The 12468-nt window shown below is 36.4% G+C and overlaps 1 protein-coding gene across 6 annotated transcripts in view; it reads left to right on the forward strand.

Annotated features, from left to right (window-relative positions):
* The window catches only part of AFF2 (ALF transcription elongation factor 2), a 509233-nt gene that overhangs the window by 93829 nt on the left and 402936 nt on the right, over positions 1-12468 (forward strand). The window lies entirely within an intron of this gene.

A 12468-nucleotide genomic window follows, 5' to 3' on the forward strand; every position in this document is an offset into this window, starting at 1 on the left:
TTTAGAGAAATGAAGGCAAATGCTCCAAGAATAAAATAAAGTTGCAAGCAATTGCTTGTTGAGAAGAGGGAATAATCTAGGGGTGCAGTGCAGGGCTTGGAACTGCTTTGGGTCTTTAAGAAGCTTTGATAGGTAGTTGACTCTTGAAATCATCATATGTATACATCAATTTGATAAAAATCCCTAACATCTACTGTGCTCTTTGGCAAATACAACAATGAAAACTGCCTTGAGATAGAAAATGAAATGAAGTAGTAATAGAAACTCCTTTCCTTGGTGTAGGAGATAAGATATATATACTCCTACTAAGCAGGTGATAGTTACAAAAGAAAGAAGTCCAACAGTAAAGAAGCAAAGCCTCCATCAAACTTTTATTTTGAAGGAAAAACAATCAAACACCAATGAAATGGGCTGTAGTGCATCTGAAGGAACAAGAGCGCCGCCCGCCTCCAACCACTTCATGGCCACTTGTGTCCTGGTGTGACTGCCTAGCCAAGGGGCCAGGGAAGCTGCACAAAGACCCTTTCATCTAGCCAGGTCTCTCTCCTTAATTGCTTGCAAATCCAGTAGAGCTAACCCAAATACAATGGGTACTTGAGATGTAGCCTCTGAAAAGAGCATAAAATGGGACGACTGTGTTCCCATCTCCTCTGACTGTAGGAATCAGGATTTCCCTGGAATTTCCCATTAGCCTCACTTTTTAGTATTTCAGCTCTCCCAATTAGGCCAAATAGTGATATGGTGAATGCTGGGGCAGATCCTAAATGTCAGTTGGCGAGGTTTAATGAAAGCGAAGAGCTCTGTGCACAGGAAAGTCATATTAACAGATATTTGTAGTCATTTGCATAATTGATGTGACTAAATAGTTTAATCAGGAGAATATTGGAAATATTTGTTACACTTTTAGCCTCCTTTTGTATTGCTCTAGGATAAAAACTGTGGAGATAACTGAAGGTATTGACTAACTCCTCAGGGAATGTGATATATCTTTTGACAATGAAAACTCCCAATAAATTCTCAGCATTACTAAGGAACAACTCAATGGACCATGTTAACACTTCCTGTCTGTCTGTCACCAGACAGCCACCGGGGTTACTATAGCTAGGCTCTCTACAGAAAGGGTTATGACATCTGCTGGGGGGCAGATGAAGGGGTCTGGCTTACCCTATTTTCTATGGTGAAGTTACAGTTAGTTAATTTGAAATTAATAATGCCTTAGTGGAGTTTACCAAAAACCTCTGCTTGTGGGGCCTTGCGACAAAGAGGAGAATGTTTAAGCCGAAAAATGCTTAATATCTTTTAAAATCTCAAGCTGGGCTGTTTTTGTGTGTTACCCTATGAAAGGCCCTACGAGGAGGTGGAGGAGCTGAGGTGGGCAAAGAGGGGTGTGTGGAAATCTCAAAGAGCCCAGTGAGCTGGACAGCGATTTCCTTTCTCTGTGCCAGGTAAAATCAGCACAGGAGCCCTTAATCGCTTGTTGTTCTAGGGTATTATTAAGTGAATACATTTTTCATGGCCCACCTGCTAGTGTAACTAATTAACAGCCATTCTCATTAATTACATTGATCAGGATCATAAAATAATTTCAAATTGCTGAACATGATCAGCAGGAATAAAATGGTTTCACTTTAATCCCTTAATGATTTTTTCATGATTAATCAAACAAAATATATGTAGTTATTTGATCCACTTTTTTCATCTTAGAACTGCAACTCAGGGCAATTATAGTCGACATAAAGTTGATGCAAACAGAACTATGTTTCATGCAGTAGCTAATTAAGCAATAAGACACAGTGGGGTGGGGGTATATGATTATCATGAGATAATCACCCCCCGAGGAGTCACAGAGCAAAAGGTACAGTTGAGTACCTCTGCTCCCACAGGGCTGTGATTACCTTCGCATAACCACGTATCCTGCCGGCGCTTTATTGCTAATCGGAAACTCTTCGTTTTACACAGAAATAAATTGAGGAAAAATGACTTTGATCATAGGAAATGGCTCACTGCAGTATAAAGGTTTCATCTATTAATAGTGACAACATTAATGCGTACTTTGGAAGGTTAAATAATCAATCATGCTGTTCTCACATCATCAATAGGAGTTGGGGGGATTTTAAATTGATTGTTTACACTTTGAAGAGTACATACATCTGGTAGTTTGGGTGTGTGAAATGTAGTCTACAAATGTTCATACATCTAATAATTAATGTTTGATTTAATTGGAAAGGTCTTATTTTTAAGGTACTAGATATTTTTGAATGAAATTATAAAATAATAGTAAGGCAACTCATTTCCAAAGTCTAAAAATGAGAAAAAAATACATTTGCTAAATTTTGGCCATAATTCCTCAAATCACTGCCAGCATTAAAACTTTCACGCCATCTTCCAGCCAGCAACAAGATGTGACAATGGGAAAACGAGGCCATTTAGGTGAAGGAGATAGTTCTGGCTCTGAGACATGGTTCGTCCCCTTCCTCCTCCCTAGAAATGAATAAACAAAATAAAACCCAAACAAAAAAAAAACGAAGTAAAATGACCAATATCGTTCCTGTGCCATGGCCAGGTGGCAGGGTGAGAAGGCCCTGCTTCCTAGAGTGCCACCATCCCGAGGCACTAGCGTTCTCCTATCCTTGCCTGCACACTGCATGCCATGGGAAACCAGAATTCATTCCAACCACCAGACTTAGTTACTTCTTCATCTAGGAACAATAACGGGTGTTAGAGCAGGGATCACACAAAAGAAAAGCAAAATAAACAGATAAAAACTTACTACCCTTTCCAGCAACTTCTAAACAATACAGAGTAGAGATAGAATCTAATGGTTGACAAACATACCTTTGGCTACCCTGGCTGTGTACTGTTTGCGTTCAATGTCTTGAATGATTTCGTTCTTGTTAACTATAAAGAGATCCCTTATAAACTTTAATGATATTAATCAACTAAACTTCCCATTTATCATGAAAAATAACTGTATCTTATTTATGCCTAAAACAATCAGATTTATTTCATTTCATGTTTCCCTTCTGTTGGGCTAAATAATTATGGCTTTCTCAAAAGTGGTTTCTTTAAAATCGTCTTTCTCTATTTTAACTCTAGAATGGTAACAGAATAGGTAAATAGTTGTTGGCTCTTGAAGAGGTTCATCCAAATTTGCCCAAGTTTGTCTCAAAATTAGAATGCCTGGTTTAGCATCTGTAGACTTCCTGAAGGAAATGCAATCATGTACTTATTGTGACCCTGTGAAATGAATATAAATTGTGTCATATGCAGGATGCATTACTGACTTTATGACATGCATGCATTGAAAATTGAGTACGTCCTATGTATAAAAGCATCCTTCAATTTCTTATGTTTTTAAAGTAAGTTGGTTAACAATATGATGAATTGAAAAATATATATGTAAAACAATTGGACACCAGATTCAGGAATTTTCCTTAACATGTTGGTAAGTGCTGTCTTTGAAAACAAGAGTCTCACTTTAACCTTGCTAAACATTCAATTCAAGCCATATGGCTTGATCAGTTCAAACATTTGACTTGATGTGGCTCTGCTTGGCATGGGGTTCTCTACCATAGAGAAACACTTTTTGTGGTCAGGGTTATGAATGACCAAGACTTTGCTGAAAAACAAAACAGGCAGAAGATATAGGCAATCAGTATGATCTTGAAACATTGGCTTCATACTGAGTCTGCTGGTCTCTCAGCTTATCTCGGGTTCACAGCAGCACTCAAGCTTACATTATGTATTACGAAGAGGAAATGTCAGTTATTAACTTAAGTAGCATAGGTACAAATTGTAAAAGGGCTTTTAAAGTGCCAAATGCTGGAAAAAGGAAATTAAATGTAGTTATTTATGGTAGAGCTTTAGAAATACTTAGATTTGTTCTTGAAAGACCTGGCATTTAGATTTTAAATCATGTTCAGTCCTGGAACTTGAACAATTCATACAAAAATAAGGATAAAGACATCTTCCCCTATAATCATCTAAGTGCATATATGTGTGTTTGGCCATGATTTCTGCTCCCCCATCCCCCAAAGCAATCAACCATCACAACCTTCTCCTTGAATAAAACGTAACACTTTCTTCTGTCTGGTGAGTTGAAATGATGACAGGTGAAAAAATTGACAAGTGAAGGACATTTGTAAACTTCTTTCAATCGAGATTAATTTTTGGTTTTTGTGTATGTGTGACTCTTCCACATTTGGTGGATATCGTCTAGAGAGATCTTTGCACTTGTGAACATTACAGGTGTTTTGATCTTTCCAAGCTAAGGAGACTTGGTAGTCTTGTGTGGAATTTAGCAACACAATAGGTCTACAGATAGATAGTCCACATGGTATCAATGAAGTGCCATTTAGGAATTGCTCATTGGCCCAGACAAGTAGGAGGACAGCTTGGCGAGACAGATGGAAAGGGCTGCTTTAAGAAGGGATCAGAAAAGGCATTGCTCCTCTGCCGGCCTAAATCCACTAATCTGATGTTATTATTAGCGATAAGGAGCAGTAGCCAGAAGAAAATCTCATTCTCTACAAATGTCATTTAAATAGGACTCTGATATTTTCTGGTCAAGTCGACGGGCGTTATTCAAATGCTGAGCACTTTATTTGTAAATGCAAGAGGGAAAGAAAAGCTTCAGTCCAGCAGTACTTAGGATGTCAGCTTACTAGTATTGATTAATCGTTCAGTAGTGGCAGCTGCTTCTTTATTAAATGTGCAGCTCACCCTACAAAAGATATCAGGTGTAGGAAGTGTTTGTTGATAATTCACATTTTCTCACAATGTGGCAGAACCTACTCTTACTTGTTCAACTACTGTTCTTAGGAGTTCACCTCCTTCCATCTCCAGATGCCTGCCGCCCCCAAGCTCCCTGTGCCTGCTCCCAAGTCAGTTAGTAGGCTGAGCCTCCACCAAGCAGGCAGTGACTGCAACGTTTAAAAAACATACTTGGAAATATTTTAAAAGTGTTTCAAGCTAAGTGTACAGCAAATGCAAAGGCTCTGAGGTATGAATGAGCTTGGCAAGTTGAAGAAAGAGAAAGGAGGCCAGTATTGGCAAGAAGAGAGTAATTAAGTTGGAGAGTGGCATGAAATGATATAAAAGAAGTAGAGAGGACAGATACTGTAGGGCCTGGAAGGCCATGGGAAGGAGTTACATTTCATTCTGAGAGCATTTCTTTTACATTTCTTTTTCTTTCCTTGTCATTGTTTTGCTCTTTGGGAAGATCTTGCTACTTAAGTACTAATTTCAATTATAGATGTACCACATATATTGCTAATGAGTCATATTCTCAGAATTGTGAACCTACTTCTTACTTGGGGAATAAGGCAGCTTAAGAAGCTGAAAGAATTCTTTGAGACCACTAGAGGTACTGTTTAGCAAGTTATCTGCTTCACAGAAATTGTACCCCAGCGAGGGCAAATATTTTCTGAAGTTTCCTAAAATATCTCACAGTCAGAGGTGAGTTTACACTTTAGGAGAGCCTGGCATCTATGTGAATCGTCAATGAGTTTGTCCCAAATTCACCTTTAAGAAACAAAAGTCCAATAAAAAAGCTTTCTAACTCTTTCCCATCCTTCAAGATCAGTTTTAAGTTCATCTTCCTTTAGTATTCTCCAGCTCTTTAAAATTTTCTTGGCATTTAACTTCAGTGGCCCTCACTTGGCATTCAGTGTAAATTAAGTGTGCATGTATTACAGGCATATCTTTTTTTTCTCCCTCCAACGAGAAAGTAGGAATTTCTTAAGGTTGTATCTTTAGTACCTGAAATCCATACCTGAAATCCATTCTCTGATGACTTGAGAGTGATTGTTGGGGCCATATAACGAGAAAAGGCTGAAGAAGAACAGGCAATGTAGAGTAACAGTTAAGAGCTTCAATTTTGCCATGCAGCAGTCTTGGTTTTGATCCTTGGACATATTCTCTAAGCTTCATTTTCCTAGTGTGTAGAAGGTGAATAATAGTAGCCACTTCAAAGATTTTTTTTTTAATGGAATCTGTAAGGACTAATGCAGGTAAAATAGCACAGTGCATCATAAATAATAAAGGCTTATTAGATAATTACAAAGGAGTCTTAGGAGAGAAACAACTTTGGAAATTCATATGTTTTTTTTTAATTAAATAACTGATGGGACTTTCCCCTCTTCCAATCTGAAGTTTCTGATTTGACACATTAAAAAGTCAAGAATGTATCTAGTGAGTCAAGGGTAATGTCAGCAGCACAGCTGGCTATCTTGAAAGATTTACCTCCACAGACCATAAGAAATAACAATATAGGAAAAGTAAATTCTACACAAAACCAAATTCTTTTAGGATAATTTGAAGACAGACAGTGCCAAATGTGAAATCACTACGTGTAAAGAGGAAAAACATATTTCACCAAATCTCAGTGTGTGATTTCATGATTCTACCCTGACTCTGCTCTGATAAAAGACTTTGCAGTCAGCAAGGGGAGACTGAGAAAAACTTCAAAAAGGGTCGGTATGTGCAGAATTCCCTAAGTTCTTCTATGTTGAAAACTTTTATTTTCTCCTGTATCGGTATCTGAATAACAGACTGGCTAGATATAAAATCTAGCCACTTTCTTTCATTAGGTGGTTTTTTCTTTTTCCCCCATCATTGCCTTGGTTTTGAAAACTCTGATGCCAGTCTAATTCTTTTGTGTTCTGTAGCTTATTTGTATTTTAGGGGGAGGCTTTGAGATGTTTATCATTATCTTCGAAATCTACTAGTTTTGCCACCAAATGCATTGAGCTGATCATTCAGGATACTTTCTCCAGATGCAGTGAGCCGTTTCAGTGGGTTGATTCAGATCTTTTTCTATTTCAGGAACATTTTCTTTTATTATAATTTTATTTATTAGCTCAGTTCCAGCATTTTTGTTTTTTCTTTTCCAGGGACCCCAATAATATAAATATAAAATAATTGTTTTTTTGCCTTTCTTCCATTTATATTACATTATTTCTGCTTCTTTTTGATTTTCTTATTTATGTAATTATCTCGGTTATTTTTCTATATTTCTTCAATGTCTCTTATTAAATTTCATTTGGATCTATTCTCCCTCGTGCACCTTGTAATTTATTCTTTATTTTTTAGATAATTTTGTCTATTTCATTTATTCATTGAGTTTCATTACTTACTTTTCATTTATTCCTGGGTTTTTTTGTACATCTCTAATTTTAGGTTTTAGATTTCTGAGTCAAGGCAGATTTTCATATCTTCAAATGCTTTTGTGAGAATATTCTTCTTGGGTATTTTAAATCTTTTTACAGTGTTGGATTATAGTTTTCTTGTACTTTGCAATTGTTTCTTGGAAGATGGGTTTACTCAGCTGCAATGTATAAAATTTCACTTCCTGTGCCATGACACATTCACAAAAATTGATTGTATATTCGGTTTCATTGAAAACATGAATCATTTTCATAAAGTACAAATAGTATAATACAAATAACACTCTCCAATTGCAATGAAATAAATTGAGAAACTGCTAACAAAATAAAAACTAGATTGTCACTTTCATCTAGAAATTTTAGTTTATTTTTTATTTTTATTTTTTAAGAGACAGGGTCTCGCTCTCTCACCCAGGTTAAAGTGCAGTGGCACGCTCATAGCTCACTGCAGCCTTGAATTCCTGGGCTTCAGCAATCCTCCTACCTTGGCCTCTCAAAGTGCTGGAATTAAAGGCATGTGCCACTGCAAAAACTCCTGAATGAAAGAGGACATGCAAATTGAAATTACACATTTTAAAAAAAGGAAAACAAAACACTACGTATAAAAATCTATGAGATGCATTTAAAGCAAAGATTAGAGAGAGATTCATTTCACTGAACACTTTTACCAATAAAAATGAGAGTGGAAATAAATGGGAAAATGCCCAGTTCAAAATATTAGAAAAAGAATAACAAAGTACACCAAAAGAAAGTAAAAAGAAGGAATTTGTAAAGACAAAATAGAAAATAATGAGGTAGAGAGCAGAACAATAGAGCAAATCTAATCAATAAATCAAAGTTCTGTGATTTTTAAATTATGCAAATAAACTATTAGCTAATTTAATGAAGAAAAAGAAGTAGAAAGGAAAACTATACAAAATAAGAGATGACAAGAAGGAACTATCCTTTAGAGAAAAATAAGTTTTCAAAAATCACAAGTGTTTACTTTTCAGATATCCACATGAAGTTGAAAACCTAGATAAAAATCAATAATTTCCTAGAGAAATTCATATTACCAAGACTGAGCTCACTTGATTTTAAAAGCTTAAACAGATCAATATCCATGAAAGGAATAGAGAAAGTTATGAATGAACTACTTCACAAAAAACACCAGGCCCTGATGATTTCACAGTTCCAAAACTACTCTGTGAATATTAGGGTTGATCAAACTGTGAATATATGTTATTTGAATAACATTAATATATGTGAATATATGATAATGAGCTTAGGTTTCTCACTGTTGGAAAAAGGAGTTACAAATAAGCAAAGGGGGAAGGCCAGATTGAAACTTGTGTTGGATTGTAATTGGAGGTATCAGTATGAACTCATGTTTGATAAGTAGAGATTTAACTCATGATAAATAGATATAAACATGCATACATTCCCATTATTTCCTAGCTGGGTTTGCTGAGAGAGCCTAGAAGTAATGACATCCTCATAGCAATAAGCACACCTTGCACCCAGATCTTAATTTCTAAATACCATACTCCGATAAGTGAAATCAGGGTCTCTTGGTGAAGTAATTGAGTCCGGCACTGGGGCCAGAAAACTGTAAACTAAACCTATAATATCTTGTGATGCTAGAAATAAGGAAGTGTTAACAAACGATCAAGGTGTCAAAAGGACAAAGGTCACAGGAGCAGGAGCCAGCACAAAAGAGCACCCAATGGTGAAATCATGGACAATTGAAATAACTAAATAAGCAGTGATAGTAACGGGTTATGATCCATAGAATAAAATATCCATGAGTTCATACAGCTATGAATCAATGAGTGAGTGAATGAATGAAATACCAAGTCACTATTAGTGAAAGACCACTCTGTAATTATCGCAGGCAAGTTCAAACAATGAATATCAAAATCTATGGATGAATATTTGAGGAGAAACAGGGTGTTAGCATAGTCTGAAAATATCTCCCCCAAATTTAGACCAGTTAAAAAGGGAAAAAGAGTAACTTTAACAACTAAGATTATTGACATCTTGAACTCCCTGATGTGATGCACTGAGAAAAGTATGATAACTACAATATTACTTCTGTGATATTTGCCCAAAGGCATAACTCCATATATAATCATGATAAAACCTAGGATACACACAAATGGTATATTAAATATTCCCTTTTAGCAGGAAGCTTTTACAAAATAAATTACCAGGATTCATAAAAAGTCTCATGATCATGAAAGATGAAGAAAGATGAGGAATTAATTGTCACAGATTGGAGGAAACCAAGGAGACACAACTAAATGCAATGTAGAATCCAAGATAGGATTCTGTACAGAAAGAAGGACATTAGAGGAAAATCTTTTGAAATCTAAACAAGTATTGTAGTTTAGTTCATTGTGTTTTATTAATGTTGATTTCCTTTTTTTGATAATTCTATTAAGGTAATATAAGTTGCTAACACTAAGGAAAGGTGGTCAGAGAAGACACCTAAATATAATTCTATTAAGGTAATATAAGTTGCTAACACTAAGGAAAGGTGGTCAGAGAAGACACCTAAATTCTCTGTATTAAAGTCTAAAATTCTTTCAAAATAATTAAAAAAAACAAGAAGTCAAGTCAGCCTTGTGGAAAGATTTGTAAAATTTTCTAAACCCAACCTGCTTTTTAGTAGCCTGCATATTTTCTATGGTGTTTCCAAGCCTTGTAGATGCTATAGCATGTGAAGGCTATATGCCAGGTTTTTCAGTTTCTATACCATACAGGAATTACCAATTTTCAAACGATCACTTAGAACTAAAACTAGATTGTATGTAATTGAATCTTCGATGATTCAGTAGGCACTTCAGGACTTTGCAATACCTCTGGATCATGATTATAAACGTCAAATTATGGTTGTACAGCATAGGAGACTCACACAGAAGTGCCAATTAACAGAGATTCCTGGTTGATACAATGCCACATAAATGAGTGTTTTCCCAATTCAGGCCTGAATTAGTGAAAGTGAAATAAAGAACTTGCTCTCTTTTTTTAAAGCATTTACTCTAAACTCACTTGAGCTTGTTTCTGGGCATTATACAGCTCTCTTGCTCTAAGGCAATTATAAGAAATTGGCTTTGTGTGCCATGCACCGTGTTTAGGGTCATAGACGACAAGATGTAAAGCAAGAATATTGAGACCTTACTATAGGCTGAGTACTTCAAGATGAGGAAACAGAATCTCATAAAGGTAAAGTAACTGGCTCCCATGCTCACTAAGCTAGTAAAAGCTCTTGCCCAAATCGTCCAGATTCCAAAACTCAGGTTCCTTGAATTATCCAAGATTGTCTTTAGAATAGAGATATAAAATTATTTGAGAACTTGGCCTGTGATATAGTTCGGCTGTGTCCCCACCAAAATCTCATCTTGAATAGTAGATCCCATAATCCCCATGTGTCATGGGAGGGACCCGGTTGGAGGTAATTTAATCATGGCGGTGAATTTTCCAGTGCTGTTTTCGTGATAGTGAATAAGTCTTACAAGATCTCATGGTTTTATAAAGGGCAGTTCCTCTGCACACACACTCTTGCCTGCCACCATGTAAGATGTGCCTTTGCTGCTCCTTCCCCTTTCGCCATGATTATGAGGCCTCCCTAGCCATGTGGAACTGTGAGTCCATTAAACCTCTTTTTCTTTAGAAATTACCCAGTATCAAGTATTTCTTCATAGCAGTATGAAAATGGACTAATACAGTCTATCTACATTAGAGGGCAACATCAAAGGAGCACACAACCACTCTATATAAATCCTGCAGGAATACCATTTCTCTCATCATTTGAAGATTTGTATCAATTAGTTTATGACAAAGAAACTTGATTTTATATTTAATTATAAGGAAACAAATCTCTTTTAAAAATGATTCTACAAATCTATCTGGTTTCTTTTTTTTAGAGAAGCTATATACTGGTAATGTGCCTGGCAGGCCATTGCTATCTCATCAGACCAAGAAGAGGGTTTGGACTCCAAATGCTGCCTATTTGCTATGTGCAGCTTTTCAACAGAATAATACGATGAGTATTTTGAGAAGTTGATGATACCTTGCCATCTTCAGAACTGCTGCTAAAAGGGAATATTTAATATACCATGCAAAGAGGCAATTGTGTTTTGGAAACTAGAAGTCAGTGTAGAGCTATAATCTAGTTTTGTTGCACTTACCAAGGTCCAGGATAGAATATGACCCTTGAGAGTAGGGTTTTCTGTAAAAAGGGACAAAAAAGCCATGGTCTGGTATTGGATTATATAGTTTTGGAAGATGAATTCCAGGACTTACAGCACTGGTTTTGACATACCCCATTGTGTCAACAATTTTTTTTCCAAATGGCTTTATGGAGCTATCGTAAGGTCCTCAAAGCAAAATTAATTTTAATTAGCATACACACAGTCACATAACTATACAGTACTTCTATAAAGAAATGGGAAAGATGTCATGAAATCTAAGAAGCACAGATATGGAATTGCATCTTCAGAATCCATGGAAAACTCTGGCTACCTGGTGACTTTTGTGTAGTTGCTTGGCTCTGGAGGAAGCTAAGGCTTGTATTCTTTATTGGTAGGGGAGTCAGTGGAATACTTTATTTCAATTAATTAATTAATTAATTTTTAGGGACGGGGTCTCACTCTATCACCCTAGCTGGAGTGCAGTGGCGTGATTGTAGGTCACTGTAACCTCAGACTTAGCCATCCTCCCACTCCAGCCTCCCAAGTAGTTAGAACCACAGGCATGTACTACTCATGCCCCCATGCCAGCTAATTAAAAAAAAAAAAAAAATTGATAGAGATGGGGTCTCACTGTGTTACCTGGGCTGGGTGAAATATTGTAAACACTTCCTCAGACATCTCCAAAGTCTACATTTTACATTCTTTTCCTGAAATCCAATCTTAGTTTGTAATGGCATATATGTGTAAAGTTGCTTTTAACAACACGAATGTTTAGTGTGGCATAGAAAGTCCTTGAGCCAAATCCTGCCTTCAGTGTGCACTTAAGTTTCCATTAAAGGAGAGTGGCAACTGAGCTTATAGAGCTGAGGGTAACATTTGAATTCTTTTATAAGAAATCAGGGTACTAGGAACTAGGATATTGAATTTCACTTTTACCCATGCTGACATTGACTTTCCTCTGGAGCATCACCAACTAGTGAGATCTAGTTCAGTTGCATGATTTTTTGTTTTTCTTCAGTAACCAAAATCCAGAGATACAAATCCAGGGCTTAGGGGGCTCGCATATAGATTTGCCATATTCCTGAGGGTCTGTGAGAGCTTAATCACTTTCATATTTTATTTATAAA

The sequence above is a fragment of the Symphalangus syndactylus genome, chromosome X (assembly GCF_028878055.3).
Source record: "Symphalangus syndactylus isolate Jambi chromosome X, NHGRI_mSymSyn1-v2.1_pri, whole genome shotgun sequence".
Classification (NCBI taxonomy): Eukaryota; Metazoa; Chordata; class Mammalia; order Primates; family Hylobatidae; genus Symphalangus; species Symphalangus syndactylus.